Here is a 22069-nt window from a genome sequence, read left to right as displayed (position 1 = left end):
AATATGAAATTTTAAAAAAAACATAATTTAATATATATTTTATCTTCCTTCCTTAAACTGTACATGAAACTCTTTTTTTTAATTAAAGTTAAATAAAAACGTCAACAACAATTTCTTGTACATTTTTGATATTGCAATAATAACGATATCTAAGGAATGCGTATTAATTTGATAATTCTGTTTCTTAGCTTCCTACTTCTTATGAGCTCAACCTTTTTTTTCTGGTGCCATAATTAATTTGTTTCTTATCTTGGTTTTCAACTGCTACTAACATAAGGTTGCCAGAATTTTTTCAGCACGTATCTGGGCTATTTTACCTAAAAACCTGGCAAAATCCGGGCAATCGATTCAAAAATTGTCGAAAAAAAATCCGGCCAATATCCAGGCAAATTTGGTCAAAATCCAGGAATAATACAACACACATAAAGAAAAAAAAAACTTAGCAATTTTTTTCCGTCATAACTCATCAGCAGTTTTAAAATAGTTTTTTAGGCTTTTAAAAACACTTTCATGATTTTTTTTAATAAAAATTGCACAAAAAATTTCATTACGGGCGCATACATAAAAATTTTTACAGAACAATTTGTTTTTTTTATTTGTTTTGCCAAAAAAAGTGAATAAATCCCGGCAAACGTCGAGCTTTTTAAATGAAAACCGGGCAATCGGACAGGACCGTACTTTTGTCAAGTTTTGTATTAAATTTCTGTGAAAACCTGGATAAAACCGGAGAATTTGGTAACCTTATACTAACGTTTACCGATCGAAGATTGAATAAGGTTTCCCAATAATTTTCCTGCATTGAAATTGTTTTTTTTTGTAGATTTTGAAAACTTATAATCCAGAATTTTACTCGTTTCCTTCCTGGATGGTGCGAATGTAATCCAGGATGTGAATAGGGGGAAAAAATTAAACATTTTTTTCATAATGAATCATTTGACTTCGAGCTCCATACAAATTATTAAAATTCCTCCCTCCCTTTCGTCGAAACCGATGTTCTCATCCTTCCATGGCTCCATCTTGTAAGGATACAAATTCTTCTTACTTGTTCTACTGCCCTTACAAAGTTAAGAAACGTCCGTTTCTCAGTACAGCTTTCATCAAACTGATCCACGATGCCAGATAAACGTTTGTCGTTTTGTAGTTAGGACAAATCTATGGCCGTTTTCAGAAGCTTTCCAAAAGCTCCCTAACTAAAGCATGGATCACTATAAATCTGGACGCACTATTTATTTTACCATAGTGCTCCTAGTTGTCGGATCTAGGATGTTTTGGCAGCACTTTGTAGAGGAATGTTTCTTCTACCAGTGCTGAAAATTTCATTACGATTCGTTTTGTTTCAAAAAAGTTACACGTGATGGAAGCCGCGAGATGAAAATAAATTTTGAACATCCACGTCAAAAACCCGACGTTCAAAAATCGCGAAATCGTTAAAAATGGTCAAATCAACCGTGTGTAGCGTTCTCAAACGTTTCCGTGAGATGCGTACTATAGATCGGCAGGTTCATACCAAGCGTCATAGTGGAATTAAGGATCGGAGACTGCATTTGAAGGTGTTGAGAACGATCAAGGAAAACACAGGGTAGTCGGACTATGACATTGCCAAGAAATTCAACGCCGACCGGTGCACCGTCATTAGAATTCGTCTACGCGAAGGAATACGATCCTATCGGACCAGTAAGCAACCAAACCGGACATTGAAGCATATTTTAGTAGCCAAAGGACGTGCCCGCAAGTTATACAAGAAGATTCCAACGAAGTTCGACGGATGCATCCTCATGGATGACGAAACGTACGTAAAGATGGATTTTGGGCAGCTTTCTGGCCAAAAATTATGTAAAGCCACTGCAGTGGTGCACTGCACTGGTCATGGTGATGTCCCCGGCAACTTCAAATTCGTTTTTGCTGATAAGTTTGCAAGAAAGTGTTTGATCTGGCAAGGTATTTGCAGCTGCGGACGAAAAAATTCCGGTTTTTGTGAAAAACAAGACCATGGACTCCGAAATTTACAAGGAAGAATGCCTGAAAAACTTTTTTTTCGTACATTAGATCTCACAAAGGACTAGTTAAGTTTTCGCCAGATTTGGCAAGCTGCCACTAAAGCTAGCAGGTTCTACAGTGGTATTGGGCCAACGGGTGCATTTTGTCGAAAAGGACATCAACCCACCCAACTGCCCTCAATTCCGCTCTATCGAAAAATTTTGGGCAATTGTCAAGCAGAAGATGAAGAAGAATGGTAGGACGACTCGGGAAGCAACAGAGATGAAGAGATTGTGGAACAAAATGGCCGCTGAGGTCAGCGAATAGGGTGTTCAAACTATAATGAGTGATACTCAGCAAAAAGTTCGAAAATTCATAAAAACAAAATCGGAATAATTTTTTTATTAGTTTTCCTTTAAAGTGCAATAAAAACCCTACATTTCAAGTACAACACATTTTTATTTCGTTTATATAGCTCCGAGATAGACCCGTTTTAATGCGTCCAGATTTGTAGTGATCCATGCTTTAATCTAAACTATTCTATGGAGGACGTGGTGTCGGTTAAGTTCTCTTTTTTATCATTACATTATTGTGTATTTTCAATTCATATCACATATCAAAAATGTTTCGGCTGTTTGTGAAAATATAAAATCACCAAAAAAAATTAATCATTTCCAAGACCATAGGTCCTCGTTAGCATAGATACATGTTTTATTGACCCTTATCTGCTTCCTGGATTTTTGATTTTATATTTTCGTTTCTTTATTCTGGTGTATTTACTTCCAAATTCAGATTTAACTGTCAAGCATAATATAATATCCAACATTTTGAAAACCGCAATCCGTATCAAATACCAAAAAAAATAAATTGAACTTGCTTTAAATGATGACACGTTATTTTAGTTTTTTTCTTCTGGTTCCATCTAGCTTTCGGTAAAATACAAAAGAGTGTTGAAGGAATGTTTCTTGCTCAAAATATTCGGAATTTTCTTCCACAATTTACACTCCTAAACATATGCACCATAGTTAACATTTTTTCAATAAAAGCATGGTACATGACTAAACGTGAAGTTATATTTAACAGTTTCCTTATGGTGCAAACTGTCAAGGAATATTTAAATAAGGTAATGCCTAGAGCTATATCGGATTTTTTTGTAATGTCACAAAAACGATGTAACGGAAATTTTTAAGAGAATGGGAGAAATTTCATAAAAAAACACGTTTGAGAACGTAAATGAATTTCAATTCCGTTTTGATTGTGTTATAATTTATTTTATGAAGTTTGTTGGCATTTGAAGATTGCATCATGCATTTTCTCTCTTTTTATCTAATGAATGCGATGTCATTTTGTTGTTAAACCGGCAAGAAAAGTTTAGCTTGAAATGGATCTAGCTGGCAGTTATCAAATATTCAACTGATTGTCATGGTTTTCATTCAACTGGTATACCATAAACAATTCTTTTGTAGAACAATTAACATCAATAAATGATTTTTAACTCGGTTTACTGATTTTTTTCAACTATGAAACCGAATTTTATTACTGATATTATGAACTCGGTCTATTAAATGCCAAAAAAAGTTGAGGTTTTGTTGAAAATGTTGTATTTTGATTACTTGATTAAAATAAGAAGCCAAAACTGATCTGGCTTTAACATTTTCTTAAGACTTTGAACTAATTTTTATGTTTTGCAAATTTGATTTGGGAAAATTCATCATTTTTTTGAAATTCGATCGTCGATTTTAAAGAAAAAATACTCACATCTCCCACTTTTTTTTGTACCATTCTTGAAGAATAAGATTCCTTCTAGAATAACATACATTCAAAGCTGAAAATTTTCAGCAGATTCTTCGAATAATTAACGAAAAAGACAAGTTTCTCAGTAAATTATAAAATTTTCGTGACTGTGACGACGCCGTCTGTTACAATACTAGAGCAGGGCTGCCTTCTTCAAATATTCCTTGCTTAGGTTGAGGTTAATTACCTAGTATGATATTTATTTACAGATCCCGTTCGTTTTGAGCAAAACGTCCGAACATTTTATGTTGCCAAAATCAAACGGTTTTTTTTCTCAACTTTTATTTTCACTTGTTACTACAAAAAACTATTATTACTATCATAAACGTAATTTTTAGTCAACTTTCGACTAGTTTCAGTCATTTTCAATCTTTCTTATCATATTTTAGTGTATGTAGTACTTTCCTTGTTTGGTGTAGATTTTTTCTTTTTTTTGTCATATTTGCAATTTTTGTCATTTTCCATAATTTTTTAAGGTATTTTTTGTTTGAAAACTATTAGGTGATGTTATTTATTAAAACCATTAGAATCTATTGTTGCCAAAAACCGATCGGGGTCTGTATATGGGGCATTCCATGTGAAAAATAATCTTATCCGAAATTCGTCAAACTTGGCTGATACACTCGCTAAGGACTTCAATACAAATCCTGATTTTTTGTTCAGAATGGCCCTCCCTCCATTTTTTTCACGATTTTCAAAAATGCATTATTTTCAAAATGCAATATTTTCATACACTCGTTGTAAAGGTGTTTTGAAAAAATGATGTTAAAAAAAATTAATTTAACTTAAACGTAAAAAATTCAAAATTTGGGTAAAAACTAAAACGTTAGTTGTCTCGATGAAAGTATGTTTTTATTTTCAATTTTATAAATGCTTCGTGTTTTTTAGACAGTGTCACGTAAGATCCGATCAAAATCCCAGCGTAATATTCCTAGTTCCCGAAATAATTAAGATTGAATATTTTTTCTGGGTTTTCGTCAAAGCTGTTCGTCAAAGTGGCTGTTAAAAAAATGCTACGTACACCAGAATTAAAAACTTGGGATCCAGAATTGCATATTTACATGTCCAAACGACCTCTACCAATTTTCAACTCATTTGGTCAATTTTAAGGGATGTCTTACCTACCTTAGCTAAAATTCGTGAGACATTTTGACATCTTTTATTTTAGCAAAACTCAACGAATCACCATTGTGGTTTTTATTGATTTGTGTATATTTACGTATGCAATTCGGCAAATATGGTTAACATCTCTCAACGTAGTTTTAAACAAGTCCGATGAAAACCGTAAGATGATTCGATCTTAGAAAAAAAAAAATGTTATTAAGCTTGAAAATAAGGTATTTCCGAAGAAATTATAATAAAGATTTATTGTCTGATCATCTTTGCTCTCTCACAATCTGTTTCATAGTCAGAACACGATGAGTTCGGAAATATTGCATTTTGAAAATGATGACTTTTTTAAAATCGTAAAAGGGAGGGAAGGTCTAATAATGAGGGGTGGGCAAGAATTCAGGTTATTGTATTGTAGACCTCAGCGAGTCTATCAAAAAATTTTGGCAAATTTCGGAAAAGATTTTTTGTTCGCACTGCACACTTGACAAGGAATTAAACATATTATAAAAATGAATCTCTGTCTGTCTGTCTGTCTGTCTGTCTGTCTGTCTGTCTGTCTGTCTGTCTTTCTACCATTCTGTGTGCCTGTCTGTCTGTTCCCTCATAGACTCGGAAATTACTGAACCGATTTGTGTGGAAATCGATAGGTTGAAACATTGGAGACCGGTGAAGGTTCCTATTTTAGTTTGAGACCCCTCACAAAAAAAAGTTTGAATATCTCGAGAAATAATCAAGCAAATGGAACTAAATTTAACATGCGAGGGTGTATGAGAAAGAAAGATATTTTGAAGAAGGTTCGAACCCCTCCTTCTTTCCAGTATGGAGAGTTAAAATGGGCACATACACAATATTTTTGAACAATTCTTGAACTAATTTAGCAATCTTAAGAAAATTTAGCATACAAGAGTATATGGTTAAGAAGAATATTTTAAGAATGATTTGAGACTCCTCCCTCCTTCCAGTGTGGAGATAGAAAAGGAGATTTGGTTCTCCCATACAAATTTTTGCACAATCCGAGAATTTCACGAACAATTGGAATCAAATTTCACATGGGTGGTTATTTGGGTGCGAGAAACATTTCTATGATTATGTGGGACTCAGTCTTTGATTGGGGAGATACAAAGGGGAAGGGGTTTCATATACCATTAAATGCATTATTCGATAATTAATCGTGCAAATGAAACCACATATAGGAAGGTATTCAGCTACAAGACATGTTTCTACGATGTTTGAGACCCAGCTCTACTTCAACTGGTGGAATAAGAGTGGGAGAGGGGGTCTCCCATACAATTTTATGCACTACTCAATTGAATATAAAAGTATCGTATCCTTTGAAATAAATTTAATAGATTTCATAAATTTCAATCATTTTTCTACACAGCCACAACAACTTATTCCGTCTGTATGTCTGAACCCATTTAGATACCATGTCAATTTGTTTGAACCTTCCTTCGTACTAATTAGAATCGATATTCGTAATAACAAATTGTACAACCATTTCGAGAATAGTGTTTTCTATCGATTATCACCATTTCGATGTCGCCAGAAAGGGGATGGGTGTGGGGAAGGGAGACTGAGAGGAAAAAGAAACGTCTGAATACAAGAAAACGGAAATCCGCCTGAAGCGAAAAATTCTAGCACCTACCAGCTCAGCCCAGAAAAACCGGCAGGTGAAATTTTCCCCAAACGCCATTTCCACGCGACATTCTACTGAGTGACACCGGTAGGGTGGTTCAGGGTCGTTCGGATGCTCCAGTGAATATGTCATAGAGGTACAACCGTTTCCTCAGTTCCAGAAAATAGGTTTGAAGAAGCCAGATATCCAAATATAGGGTAAACTAATCATGTACAGAAATTGATTAAAAAGCCATAATAGGAAGTTATTGAAAAATGAAAAAATGTATTTTCCGAAGTCTAAAGGGCTGAATCACCCTAGCGCACCCCTTCCTTGCCACAATCGTACTTGAACACTTCTTTGCTCCCTTTGGCGTTTTCCACCCCACCCTACCATAACCTGCCAAGAACAGGGATTCCGCCAACAGGAAATTATCTCATTTAAATTGTTCGCCCTTCTCCTGTCCTGTTCCGGTTTTTTTTCTCATTCTATTTTCGGGAGCAGTGGGTGAACGAACCGAGCAAAGCGGTCCCGCACGAGACAAGTGGCCATGTTCCCCCCAAAAAATATACCGGGAACGGAACCGGAATGACTTGCCAGAAGAAATGTGTACATAATATACTAAATACCGAACTTTCTATTGCTGTTTCTTTGGTTAAATCTAATATAATTCAGCACCTCGCGCGGTAGGCTCTAAGGCAGGACATGGCAACATTAGGATCCTGAATAAGACAGTGCTGCTGAAAGAAGCAAGAAGACGGAAAAAAAAAGTTTTGCTTTCCGGTTTTTCCAGCAACGAACGACGACGTGAATTTCTCCATTAAATCTCCAAGGTGTTGCAGGTCGATTTAAAGTTGGTTATGTTTTTGCATGTGCCCGCTCGGTTGAATTTGGAGCAAGCAATGCTCTTTTGGAACCGTTTCTGCTAGAATGCTACCTACCTGTCCTAGTCACTGAATGTTTAGTGTGATTTGTTTTTACTTAACGGTCGGATTGTTTGAAACTTATTTTTTTTATTTTTCGAACGTTGTTAACCTTCTCGGGTTACTTTCGTGGTCTTTCTTAAGAAAAAATTCTTTTTTTTTTCGCTGTTATGATGAATTATTTTCGTTATTGTTTTATTGTTGCAATAATTCTATCTCAAGTATTCTCAAGGCATTTTCATCGAACAGATTTATTAACAACATAAGATGTACATACAAGTATATTGTAAAATGCTAGCGTGAGCTCAACCCACACATATATACACGTTTCCGTGGTGTAGTGGTTATCACATCCGCCTAACACGCGGAAGGCCCCCGGTTCGATCCCGGGCGGAAACAGTATTTGTCTTTGCTGATTTTTTGGAAAAACGATTGTAAAATTTGCTAAAAATAGGATAGCACTAAGGTCGTACTTTTACCCCACCATACTCTATCTACTGTTTTAGTTGTTTAGAGAGAGTTCAGAATGCTCTATCAAAACTTCAATAAAACAAAAACTTAGAAGTTTGTCTGAAGATTTTTTTGATGTTTTATAACAAAAACGCAGTGTATGATTTTTACAAACGTCATAATATTCTCGACAGTTCTTGACCAAAATGTCAAAACAGAACGCTTTCAAAATTGGAGTTTCAATTTTACACATTTTTGATAAATTATGTGTGTTGCTTTTCTTCGAATTATAACAATATATAAATATCTTGAATTACTTCAAATCACCGGGGATGGCATGGGCAATATGAGTATTCTGTGAAAGGGCCTAACTAGTAGGAGTTAAAATGAATTTTAAATTGCTGTAAATGACTGAAAATCTCATGAAACCAACAAAATATGGGTTTTTGTTGAAAGAGCTATAATAGAAGAAGTCAAATTTCGCTTTCTGACGCCAGCTTGAAATTCAAGATGGCAGCTTCCGCTTAGCTCTAAAATGTTGTAAATCGAATGAAGCTCCTGAAATATGGATAAACTAGAAGAAGTCGAATTTTAGCTATCTTGCGTCATCCTTGAATCCAAGAGAGGGTCTGAATATGCCTAAAAGATAATTTTCTATCTTCGGTTTTACCCGATCATTTCTCAATTATGGTATCATCCAAGCGCTTGCAATCAACCCGTTTATTGGAGGAGAGTAGGGGGAATTGGGATTTCAGATAAAGCAATAAATGATGACAATACCAAAAATGCACAACAAATAAGCTTAAGCTAATCCTAAAACTATTTTCGAACACATGTATGTACATCACATGACATAAGCTCTTAGAAATTATGAGTTTTAATAATACGATTAAAAATCGATCAATGTTCGATTGAAAATAAATTTCAAACAGTGTAGTTTACAAATATGAAATCAATATTCCAGAAATACCAGAAAAAAAACACGATTTGAAAATTCGAATAAATCCAGAATATAAAGTTGCAGACATAAGAACCAGTGCACAGAAATAGAATATATTAAATACAATGCCTGATTTAAAGCGAAATCAAAACCCAATTTTAAAATAAATTTCAGACCAAGAAAGTTTGAAACTAATCATTCATGGCCGTAGGAACGGGGAGGGTTTTGGAGGTCTAACCACCCCCCCCCCTCCCCCCTGGAGGGTCCAGAAAAGAAAACGAGGTATTCAACATTACACTTAAAATTTTAAATTCATAATCCAATTATGATAATAGAGCAAAGTTATTCAAGAGTAACCACTATGACTAAAAACCAATGCCAAAACCTCAAAAACCCATCCCAAGTTCAAAATTCTGCTATAGCTTTTCAAAATTTTCTCACTTGTTCATGGAATAAGGTTGCCAGATTTTTTTCAGCACGTATCCGGGCCGGACAAATCCGATCTGTGTTTTTATAAAAACCAGGCGAAATCCAGGTATTTGATTTCAAAATTGTCGACAAAAAATCCGGGCAATTCTGGTCAAAACCTAGGAATTACTCATCAAAAATTTAAAAGAAAATCTTTCATGATTTTTCTTTTAAACTAGCATCAAAAATTTAGAACACATAAATAAAAATAAATTCACAACACAATTTGTTTTTATTTAAGTTAGATTTAAGCATGAGATTGTGAACAAACCCGAACAAAATCTGGGCTTTTCCAAAGAAATCCAGACAACAGTGCCGAGCCAGATTTGTCCAAAATTTCATATCAAATATCGGATTAAAACTGGGTAATCTGCAACCTTATCATAGAAATTCAGGTCTGAATATTAAGTTGTCAATTAAACCCATTTTGGAGGTTCTGGTTCCATATTCCCATAACCAAAACTGTATTTCTACATATTTTCGTATTTCTGATTTTGTATCATGTTAAGGATTCTTGATTTTCAGTTCGAATGAATTAGGGATGAGAAGCTGCTTGAAATCCTGGTTAAAATTCGGTTTTGCATTTCATTTCAAGTTTTAATCATGTTTTTCGAAAATCATATGCATTTCCAATATTTTGATAAAAGTTTTCCGAATTTGAGAAAAAAATAGAACTTTTTTTTATATCCAAATTCGAAGTTCTCAAACTTTAGTTTAACACATAATTCAAACATATAAAGCTTCTAAGTGGTGTTCCAAAATTGAAAACTCAGATTCAGATTCATCATTTGAAATTCACATTTGAGTTCAGATTTACAAACCAGCAATACAGAGTTAAAATAAAAGATTCATGAATGAGGGCTTGGCTCATAAAATTCGATTTGGTAATAAGATTCAGAAATCGTATTTTTTGTAGATTTCAGAAATAGTATTGAAATTCGGAAAGAGATTCAAAATTCGATTTTTGAATTCAGGTTCAGAATTCAAATTGAAAATTCAGAAAAAGATTTGGCTTGTGAATGAGTTTTTCAATCAACATTAAATTGATGAGGAATTCAAGAGAACATGAACTTGAATATTTGCTTGCCAATTCATTTTCCAGGTTTCAATTTTTTAATCAGAATAAGTTTGTGCACATAATTCAGCTGAAAATTACAAATATAAAGTAGAACTTGAGTCAATTTTTAATGTTTTGTTTTATGCAAATTATATTTTCAAAATAATCATTCTCCGGATTTTCATAAAGGAATTGATTCTTTATGAACATATACTTTAAAGAAAAGAAAGAAACATGTACCTGATCTTCACCTAAAAAATCTGTACATAATGTTTTCTCGGTGTATTGTTTAACATTATTAATATTGTAGTTTTTTTTAAAGCCAAATTTCAAATTAAAATCATTAACTTAGTCCAAGTTTGCATCACGCAAATTTCATCCGAAAATGTTTTATCTCTTACTGTTTTTTTTTAATTAATTTTCATCAAAGGTTAGAATCTTATAACTTGCTTAAGAGTTTGGATAATTGAGCTTGTTTGATTTGAGTATAGAATGAGCTTTTTTTTAAAGAAATTCAAGGCTACCCTAAGAAGAACTTATTTTATGCTCAAATCAAATAACTTTGATCTAACAGTCTCTTGAACAAATTCATAAATTTTAACCATCAATGAAAGCAAATTCTATATTTTGTTTCTAAAAGTTTCATTTAAAAAATAAGCCCTTATCTAGGCTAAGAACCACTTTTCTAAAGTTATGATTTAACACGAAAACTATTAATGAGTACTTAAAAATGAATAATGATATGGATAAACATATTTTGATTTTTTTTTTGTTCGAGCGTTGTTGGACAAAAAATTATAGGTAAAATCAGTCACCAATACACACCCCCATGAATCGGTTCTTCCTACGGCCCTTTAACCATTATTAATAAATGTTCAGAAAAATTATAATTCTTGTTGGTTATTGATTATCTCAAATTAAATTTCTTTTCATTTTTTAATTGAAAGATTTATAAAACAACATGTTCAATGCATCATTAAAAGCTCAGTCTGACAATGAACAGGTTGGATAATGGGTAATTTCTTGAATGATCAATAAGGAACTGGTGGAAATAAAAAATTGAGCACCCAGTTTTCTTATAAATATTGAAAGCACGAATCATATACGACTCGTTATAGCGCATTATAATTTAGCTAAACAGCTGCTACTTCGAGTTGTTATTCGAACTTTTCATAGATTAAATAAAAAAATTATTATCGTTTCAGGAAATATGATTTAAAATAATGTTTTCAGATTTTTATCGCCGTCATAACTATGTTCAAATATTTTAATGGCATTTCGGCGAGATGAACTCTTGTAAAATGAAATCGACAGATAGGAAATGATAGGTGGATAGTTTAAGCTAGGGCGCTTTGGAGAAGAAACATTGAAAGGTGGTTTTGAAAATGTAAGTCTAGGGCTGCAGTCTAAAATTTATAGCTTTGAAAATTTTGTCGCCGTCTTTTGAAATATTAGCCCAGTTATAATCAAAGGTTTGAAGAACCTTTTAGCTGAATGAAACTATGATTTCGACTACTTTGAAATCATTAGCCCTGTATTATTGGTTCATGGAAGGGACAAAATCTGGAAACTATGTTTTTCTCATTAAAAAATTAGATTAATAGGCTACCAAGAAGATTATATTTTCAGAACGCAAAAACTTAGGATTGAAAAACAAAGACAAACTTATCAAAAATATTACAAAAAGTAAATAGTTTGACATAAAAACTCGGTTTTTTTAAAAAACGATTCTGTAAAATTCGGTAACAAATTTAAACAAAATATGAAAATGAAAATGATAAGTTTTTAAAAAATTAAGAAGCAAATTTTTCAATAAAAACATATACACGTTTTAAAATCTATTTTTTTTTTATTTGAATTGATTACTCAAGGAAACAGCATTTTGGAGCCTAAGGTATCAAAAAATTGGTAGATTTTAGCGTTCTGACTCTTATCTTTTGTCAGATTCTTCCTGTCACTTCTAGTTTTTGTGATATCATGTTTATAAGTTTGAAAACGAAGTTGCGTTGAGTTTTGAGAGAAATGAATTATTGAAAACAGATGAACTATGAAATCTGAACCCCTTAAACCCCCCCTCGTTGGCACGACCTTCCTATCATCAACCATCATGGTTTCTGGAAAATTGAAAAAAAAACTTTCGAAAACTTTAAAACAAGCTTTTATAAGAGCTTTATTAAAGCTTTTTTGTCCTATAATGTACAACATTTTGATTTTATCGAAGCTTTAAAAATTGGTCATGATGACGTTATAAAAATTGGCCAAATCGAGTTCTAGTGAGGAATACAATGACCTTAAGCTTTTATAAAGATTACTAAAGTCCTAACGAAGTTGCGCTGTCTTTCATAGGGCTGAAAATGTTACTTGAGATTTGTCAAATAACTGTAATGATTGAAATGAAAAAAAAAATCGGTTACAAAAAGGGCTATAGAAGAGAGAAATTCGAATAACCGTCTTTAGGGTTTTTTTCATTCCAAACACCACACGATAATGCTTTTTTGAAAATGAAAGCCTATAGGTAATTTTTGTGCCTAAGAGAAAGCCAGAAAGTCAAATTTTAGAGAATTTCCTCAACTCTAAGAAATCAAAAAGTCCTAGCAACGGTCGCGATAGATTTTGGTACTTTGCTACAGGATTTTGATGGTTAAAATAGCTTGGTTTTAAGCTGGAGAAGCTTCCTTCCAAGTCTCACTCCATTTTTGCCAAGGTGATATCTCCTTACAGTCTTGCAATAAAGTCTTTTAAAAAAAAAATTGAATATTTTGAGAAGAGCTGCCTAGAGATTCCGAACACAAAAAAGGAAGAAAAAAAAAGTTTTTTAGTTTTTCTAGATTAAATATCTCGAAAAAGTGTACAATTTTATTTTCTTTGTTTTTAATGTTCAGGATCTTCAGGCAGCTCCTTTCAAAATTTCTTATTTAAAAAAAAAGACTTCATTGCAAGACTGTAAGAAGATATCACCTGAGCAAAAAAAGGGTGAAAGGAAGGAAGCTCCTCCAGCTTAAAACCAAGATTCTTTTACTACCAATATCCTTCAGCAAAAGTGTGCCTATAGAAGGTTATGGAAAAAATGTCATAATCGAATTTTGAAAATCGTGAATCGAAAAATTGACAGGTGTAAAATTTTAATATTTTAGTGTTTCAGTATCGAACTTGATTAAGGGGTGGCTTAAAGCTCTCAAAGTTTCGATTTTTCGACCCTATAAAATCACCAAAGGGGGGACCAAAGGAAATCGGAAAAATCGAAATTTTAATTTTGATGGGAAATAATTTAAAAAAGCATTAATCGACGAAATTTGGTGTTAACCCTGATTTATCTAAGTTTTATACATTTAAGTCATTTTGCATTAAAATTAAAATTTCGGTTTTGCTAATACTCCTCTCTTTGGTAACTTTTGAGGGATAACAACCGAAACTTCGAGCGCTTTAAGGACCCTTAATCAAGTCCAATTGATCTGAAATCAAAGGTAATTTTTTTGGAACGATCAACAGAATGTATATGGTCGGTTTTCGAAACTCGACATGACTCATTAGGTGCCACCCTAATTTTCAAAATTGTCGATTTGTTATCATTTATAACAACAAGGAATGCCAGGTGGTTTTGCCAAAAATCAGGGCACCATGAAGAAAAGACAAGAAATTTTTAGTACACCACTAATTCTGCTTAGATTGCATAATAAAAGGCGACGTCTAATGTATGCAACTGCACCGAGCAGAATCTTTGTTGACCTGCAGTTTAAATTGGAAAACACAATTTAAATATAATTTGATCTGAAGATTATCATCAGTTGAACTATTTTGTTAGAGATTTTTTCGGTTTACAGATTATTTGTTGAACCATAAATTCAATTACAAGTTAGATATTTTTTTGAAAATCAGAATACTTCAGTCTACTTCAAAGATCATTTCTGAAAAAAATCTGGACAATTCAGGAGAATTTTTTGCAAAATCAGGACGGTTTCTCGAAAATCAGGCCAAATCCGGTAAAATTAGGACACCTGGCACCTCTGATTACGACCACGCCTCTATATTAAGGTTGCCAGATTGCCCGGTTTTATCCGTGATTGCCCAGATATTTATTTAACATTTTGAAAAAGTACGGCCCGACCAGGTTGCCGGGATTTCATTGAAAAAAGCCCTGATTTTGCAAGGATTTATTTACTTTATTTGGTAAATCAAACAAAAAAAAAAACAACAAATTGTGTTGTCTTTTTTTTATTCAAGCTTCCAAAATAAATTTATTCGAGCAAGTTTTATAAAAATAATCATGAAAGGTGTTTTAAAAGCATAAAATACGGTTATAAATCTGTTGATCAGTTTTGCTGAAAAAAAAAGTTTTTCTTGATTTCTGTTGAGCCATTCCTGGGATTTGATTAAGTTTGCTCGAAAATGCTCGCTTTTGGATTTTTGGTCGACGATTTTAGAACAAAATGCTTGGATATTGCCAGGTGTTAAGAAAAAATAGCCTAGATACGCGTGAAAAAAATTCTGGCAACCTTACTCTATACGGGGTTTATATTTCATCTCTTTTACCTATCAATGATTGTTGTAACTTTTAGCCTTAACTGCTAATACTGTTTTTAGATCGAAAAAGGTACATTTCTTTTTTTTTTTAAACAGAAAAACAGCTCAGGAAAACAACTGTCAAAATCACCTGTAGGCAATTTTTCGAAAATCACTCGGATGAAACGCTCATGATACGTTTCCAGTTGGAATATTTAAGTCCGAATGCTGCTGCCTGTAGTTCCCTAGAGAGTCGACAAAGTGATAATGCGAGATCAATAACAACAAAATTCAAAAGCGAAAGCTGATTCGCATCAAAGTCGATCACTTAAGCTCACTACCTGGTGTATCAGATAATAACTGATACATGATAAAATTCGAAAAGCCACTCACTCAATCAAGTTCAATCCATGCGGCCTTGCATCGATCGGTTCATACTTCCTGCATATGTTCTGCCAAACCGGCAGGCACATACATACAAACCAAGGGGCTGAAGAAAACAAAAATTCCCGTACCAAGTTTTCAGTCAAGAAACCCGCAGGAAGAAGAAAAATGAAACGAGTGAAACACGTATAGGGGCAACATGGTGTCCTCATTGCAAAAATTTCAACCAGAGGCAATTTTTTAATAATCCTTAAAATGATATCTGTGGCTCGGGAATGTCAATCAAAGGGATTTTTGGTAGCATTAATAAATTATGGTTTGGCACAAAATGCGGAAATTTCAGCATAATCCTTGTTAAAATTGATTCTAAATCTGCAGTATGACAGCAACAGATGCGTTCGGCAACCAAAATGTTACCCTATTTTGAGTCTGTTATGGGGTGAAGTGTTTAATTTCGGGAACCACACTGACGTTCTGGTACCAAAAATTTGGTACGGTGCGTTTGTATGCGATTTGACAGCTGGTTCAGTCCTCTGATACAAACATACTGCCTGTGTGCAGAGATGCCAATTTGCTTGATTTTTCAGGATTAGCTTGATTTTTTTTTTAAAAAGGCTAATTTTGCCTGACTTTTGTGAATGTGATGAAAAATAAGTTGAAAGGAACTGTATTAAATAACATTGCTGAAGTGAAAATGTGGATCGACGATCAAAAAAAAGGACATCATTTTGAGCGAAATATACATTACATGATGAATTATATTAGATCTGTCCCTGATTTTTGATAAAAAATGTTGGCAACCCTGCCTGTGTGCTTGAATGGCTATTACTAAAAAAAAAACAGCAAAAACAAAGCAAAATAAACCAGGCAGACAGCATTCGATCGTCAATCAGTGATCGAGTGTGTGAGTGCCCAGCAAACATTTTTGTAGGTATATTTTTCAACAACTTTGTTATACGTTTCATATACATTATAGAATGATCGTATGAAACACGAAAAAACAGCTTTTACCTACCGAAGTGGAGGCAATATACATACAAATTTTCAACTTCTGGCTAAAGCGATAAGAGTATACGATTTCGACACCATATACCACATACATACTGAAAGAATGCAAGAGAGCACAAGCTTTTTCTCTCAACGCTTGCGAACTGTTGCCAGTGACAATATCTGCAGCCCCTGTCATTGGGCAATTCTTGCAAATACGCTATCTGATTTTTAGCAATCTGGTTGCACTGCTGGTCGCAAAGAGAACAAAAAATCTGTACTCTCTTTTGACCCACGCGGGAGAAAAAAAGGAACGAAATCGTCTTCAAAATTTGCAAACATGGCGGACTTTTTATCATATCCGATTTAAACCATTTATTACGACTTCGAGTAACGATTTTTACGACATTTTACTTGCGTTAGTTGGAATTACGATTCGCAGTAACGTTTTAAATGACTTGAGTTATCATTTTTAATGCGATTTCATGTTTGCTGGGTGAGCACGAAAAGTGATTGAGTGAAACATGAAACTGAAAATCAGGTACATAGCTCCTCACTCAGTTGAGCGAAACCTAACTGGAGAAGGAGTGCCTCTCTTTCAAATCTTATTTCTTTGATTCTCGGAGCAGCGCAGTCATACAAAATCTTTGCCTCGTTGGAAGAGAAACTAACCGAAAAATACGGTTTCGCTCCGGCTGATTAAAACGTTTCAGTGTCGCTCATGGAATTGAGTGATTTTCGGAAAATTGCCTGTAGGCAGGGTTGCCGTCATTTTTTTTTTAATCAGGGAACTGTTGAAATGAAAATCAGGCTAAATTAGGCTACGTTAAAGTTACAGAAATTTCGCTCAAAGTGATGACCTTTTTTTGGTCGTCGGTCCATATTTCCAATCTAATATATGTTGTTCGCCTACTTGGTTGAATAATTCTACTGAATCAAAGCAATCGAAAGATTATCTTGAATTCCCTTTTTTTAAATAATAACTAGCTGACCCGGTAAACTTCGTATTACCTTTGAATATATAAATCGTAATAAATGTTTTATTTCATCCACAGGTCTTTAAATTCATCGTGCTGGCGAATCAATTTTTTTGTACTAAATTGTACGGCTTTCTCATTTAAAGTTGATTTAGTATGGGAACCTCCCTTTCATAAAAAGTGAGATTCTTGAAACTATTATTGTCGCTGAATCCCCAAACCGGAGTTTTCGTCAACATAAGCGACGGCGACATCACTGGCGACATCATTGACGACATTCCATGTTGACCAAACTTCTGTCAAACATCTTCCGAGTGTCGGAACCAATCAAAAGAACGGATTGCCAATCGCCGAGGTGTTTGAAGAATTTTTCATCGTCGCTGTTTGGCAAGGTTGCCAATCACCAGCGCAAAAACTTCGGATTTCAACTTCATTGACAATATACAAACCATCTCTGACCCGAAAAACCCTCGGATAACAAATTTTACTTCATTCCGACCGACCGTTTAGACGTGATGTTGTTACAAAGAAAAAGTCTCCATTTTTATATACATATAAGAATGTGAAGAAGAGATAATATTGTATGGAACCCCCCCCCCCCCCCTTTTATAAAAAGTAAGATTCTTGAAACTATTATACAAACCATCTCTGACCCGAAAAACCCTCGGATACCAAATTTCACCTCATTCCGACCATCCGTTTATACATGATGGTTTAACAAAGAAAACGCCTCCATTTTTATATATAAGATTAAAGAAAATCTCGATTGCTTTGATTCACCAACATTTTCAGTTTTTATCTTCAGCAATGGTACCTAGTCAAGTTTCTTATTACCCATTTTTCATCATATTCGCAAAAATCAGGCAAAACCAGGCATATTTTCAAAAAATCAGGGAAATTCAATGGCTTATCAGGTTGTCAGGCTGAGCCTCGAAAAATTAGGCAAATCATGAAAAATCAGGCACATTGGCATCTCTGCCTGTAGCTTCGAAACAGTTGCCTTCTGGGAGTTAGAAACGCTTTTTTCCTGAGATTTGTACACTGAACCCAAAATCACATTTAAAAAACACTAGAAGATTCACTTAAAAGTGAAAACTCAGTGAATTTCTTCATTTCAAGTGGCTCATGTACATTTCACTTGCCTCTCATTTGAATTTTAAGTGACCGAATCAATATACACTAGCTCATCACTTGAGTTTTAAGTGACCGGCATTGAATGTCTTCGATGCTCACTTGAAATCCACTTGACCGGTCACTTAAGCCAATATTCACTTGCCCATCACTTAAAATTCAAGTGATTTTTTGCATAGCGAATGTCAACAATGTCAGTATTGATTGTTTCATTGTTGTTTGGAAAAGAAACAACAGAGGTTTGTTTGAGTTGGTAGGTGCAGAATTAAAGTAATTTATATGTTATTAAACAATGATATTTTCCATAGGTCGACCGACAGAAACATCGTGTGAACCGGTTAACACGTCGCAGAGACCTTTTTGAAGGAATCCGGTTTCGGATACGTTTTCCGATGATGATTTATTTTGGAAACATTCAAGTGCAATTAAAGTAAGTATCATGCAAAACAATAAATACTAGTTAAATTTAATTTTTTTTATTATTATTTCAGAAAAGATCAACCCGAATGTCTCGTCAAAGTGAGGAAGTCAATGATTTTTCGAAGCCAAAAAATCTTTTTGAACCCAAATAAAGAGAAAAAGTGACGCTTTTTATGTTGTATTTTTTTAAATAAATAATTGTTTTGTAGAAACAAAGTTGATTAATGTTTGATATTCTGAAATTTCACCTAAAAACCACTACAACTGAAATATATTAATGACCTGAGCAAACATTTGAAATTGACTTTGCCATTAACTTGAAATTCACTTGATCGCTCACTTAAGTGATTTCACTTGACGGTCACTTAAAATTCACATGAATTTACGTATGGCGAAAATTCACTCCAGATGTCACTTACCTTTAAAGTGAAAATTATTTTCGGTGTAGTAGCCGGTAGACGGTTTTCCATCCTGCCAGTTCCATTAATTTAAATTTTGAATTTACTGTCCATCTTCTGTCTAATTTGCAAACACAATCATTTGACCTGAGGTTGCCAGAAATATTCCAGCAAATATCCGGGCTGGACAGACCGGGCAATTTTATATAAAAACCTGGCAAAATCCGGGCATTTGATTTCAAAAATGACGATCATAAATCCGTACAATATCCGGGCAAATTTTCTCAAATCTATAAATTACTAAACAAAAATCAAGAAAAAAGTTGAAAAAAAATTTATTATTTTTTTTATAAAAACTCATTGACAGATTTTGAATCGTAATTTAGGCTTTCTAGAAACCTTTCATGATTATTTTTGTAAAGTTTGCTAGAAATATTGCGTTTTGGAGGCGTTCGTAGTTTTTGAATAATGAAAATGAATAAATCCGGGCAAAATCACAACTTTTTTTTTGGAAAAATGGACTCATTTCATCAATCGCAACATACATGCGAGCCACAGATTTGAAAATGAGGAATTTTGTTTTGAAAGTATTTACCTAATCACCGGATAGCAGTGATGCATACCGACTTTAATTTAAACCTTTGAGCTGCCTGGTAGTAATGCCAGCAAACTGAGTTCAGCTCAGTCGGATAAACTTGATCAAAGCTCCCGATCCGGGGTAGAGGAATCGTTAGGCCAAATCAATCAACCTGAGACGAACAGCTGCTCCACAAAGTTCTGATTCGCTGATATTACTCCTGCCATCCTGCACCGGAATCTAATCCGCAGGAAGTACAATTTCATTTTTTGGCCAATGGGAAACTACTGCGCATTAAACTAAATGGAATGAACGAAAATCACTCGAAAAAAAAATTCTCGCTGGAGTTAAAGCGCCAAAATACTGTCCTTTTTTTTTGTAACGAGATAGCAAGAGACAAAATTTTTTTCAAGAAAAGTGTTCACTGTGATTCAGGAAAACTCTGTCCTAAATTTAGGAAATTTGTTCGAGCTCCTGTGAATTCGTAAAAATTTCATTCTTGGTTTCAGGAGAAATGAAGTGTCACGATATTCAGGGCGATTCCCATTCAAATTTCGTGAAATTTAGTCATTTTCCCTGTGGCTCGAAAAGTCATTTTCCCGAGCGGGACAGTTGCATTCTTAGCGTGTACACAAAAATCAATTCAGAAATGTTTTATCACGCTCCAAAATAATTAAAAAAAGAAAATCAATCGGAATATATCCCAAATTTATGTTGATTGACATTACCACCATTGGAAATCATTACTTGTTGTATTCATAACACCTTTTTTTTTCTTATAAAAGTGTAAAATAACAAAATAGAAGTACAATATTTACTATAGATTCCAATAAACCTGTAAATTAGCGAATGTCTGAAAACGCTAAATTTCCTATTTAGTTATGCAACATCCATAATTGTTGACGACTTTGTAGCCGCCATTATTAGTCATTTTGACATACAGAATTATCTGATGTCATCACACTGAATCGGTAATTAAATTCAACTGCTGCAATGTAAACTGCAACATTGTAGCCGGTCTAACAGAGGTTATCAGCCACCGAGCAGCTGAGCACTTTCGCTTTCAAACGCACATGTTTCGTTCGGTATGACTGTTGGCTTCATTAAATCATCCGGCCATAAAAGTTGAGTTTATTGAGTGCCTGTCTGGTAGGTTTTTTTTTTCTTACCTAATCGTTATCAGGAGCTACCATCCAAAAATAAATTAGGACCCATCGGGGTTTCAAGGTAGCGTGGCCGAGCGGTCTAAGGCGCTGGTTTAAGGCACCAGTCACTTCGGTGGCGTGGGTTCGAATCCCACCGCTGCCAACGAACTTTTTTAGGGAACAATCAATCATTGTGATCTATTTTTGATTTGATCACTTGATTCGTTTTCAGTGCCACACGCTTTGATCATTTCAAGCGGATGGAATCTTCCGCGCTCAAAAAAAAAATTGCACTTAGCAGAAAAGAATGTCTCGATTGTCTATGGATGATTGGCAAATATATTCATAAATAACTTTACACGTGCCCCGTCTATATTTACAGCAACTCGCAGCACACGGTCTCGGGAAATGGTATTTTATTACAAAGTAAACATGAACTATAATCCCAAACTAGGCAGACAGTTGTTTAAAAGATCCAAACAGCCCCAAAGAATTGGCTCCGGGTGCCCCATCAGACAGAAATTGATAGTCGAGTCGAGTTTAGTGGAGGGTTCTGGAATTCTCGAGGATTGGCAGCAGCCAGCCGGTGTTCCCTGATTTGTTTACTTCTCCTCGGATGGATTTAGGAACCGTCTCTGTTGAAGTGAGTCAAGAGGGGGGAAGAATTTCACTCCTAAATTCCACACTTTTCACACCCCTTCTAGTAACACGGAACGAGCTGTTGTTGAGAATTGATAGGTGAGAATTGCATTCCTGTCCGACTGAGGAACGAACGATTTTGATGGGCTCAGTTTTAAGATTGAGGAGGTGAGCTGTCCGTTTGTATTTTTTTTGCCTTTGGGAGAGATCGTAAACTAACTTTATGGACTCGGATCGATCGGTCTCTTCGTTGTCGTGAGTTTTGCCGAGCAAATTCAATTTGTAAACAATGGCTCGCGTGTGCGAATAGTAAACAGTTTGGTATGCATGATTGGATTATAAAATTGTTGTTTATTCTATACAGGCAGGAGATCTTCCGGTTGATAGTTTACTTATAACTGCATAATAATTGGTAAGCAAGAATTTTCTAACAGATAAGATTAACCAAGAAAAGCCAAATCGAATCAGTTATGTCATCAGTTAAATCGTTATCAGTTAAATCGCAATGTCAAAGTAATGTTCGAGGACGACGTCACGGTGTCTTTTTCTTTAGATAAAAAAAAAGAAAAATTCA

General features: G+C 34.4%; 2 non-coding genes across 2 annotated transcripts; both read left to right on the top strand.

The window, feature by feature from the left end:
• Positions 1-7748: 7748 nt before the first annotated feature.
• Trnav-aac (transfer RNA valine (anticodon AAC)) lies at positions 7749-7821 on the top strand. The gene has a single exon. It is a non-coding gene; the product is annotated as a tRNA-Val (tRNA).
• A 13116-nt stretch (positions 7822-20937) lies between these two features.
• Trnal-aag (transfer RNA leucine (anticodon AAG)) lies at positions 20938-21019 on the top strand. Its single transcript has one exon. It is a non-coding gene; the product is annotated as a tRNA-Leu (tRNA).
• The last annotated feature ends 1050 nt before the right edge of the window (positions 21020-22069 follow it).

This window comes from Uranotaenia lowii, chromosome 2 (assembly GCF_029784155.1).
Source record: "Uranotaenia lowii strain MFRU-FL chromosome 2, ASM2978415v1, whole genome shotgun sequence".
NCBI lineage: Eukaryota > Metazoa > Arthropoda > Insecta > Diptera > Culicidae > Uranotaenia > Uranotaenia lowii.
This window is presented reverse-complemented; position numbering and strand designations above follow the sequence as displayed.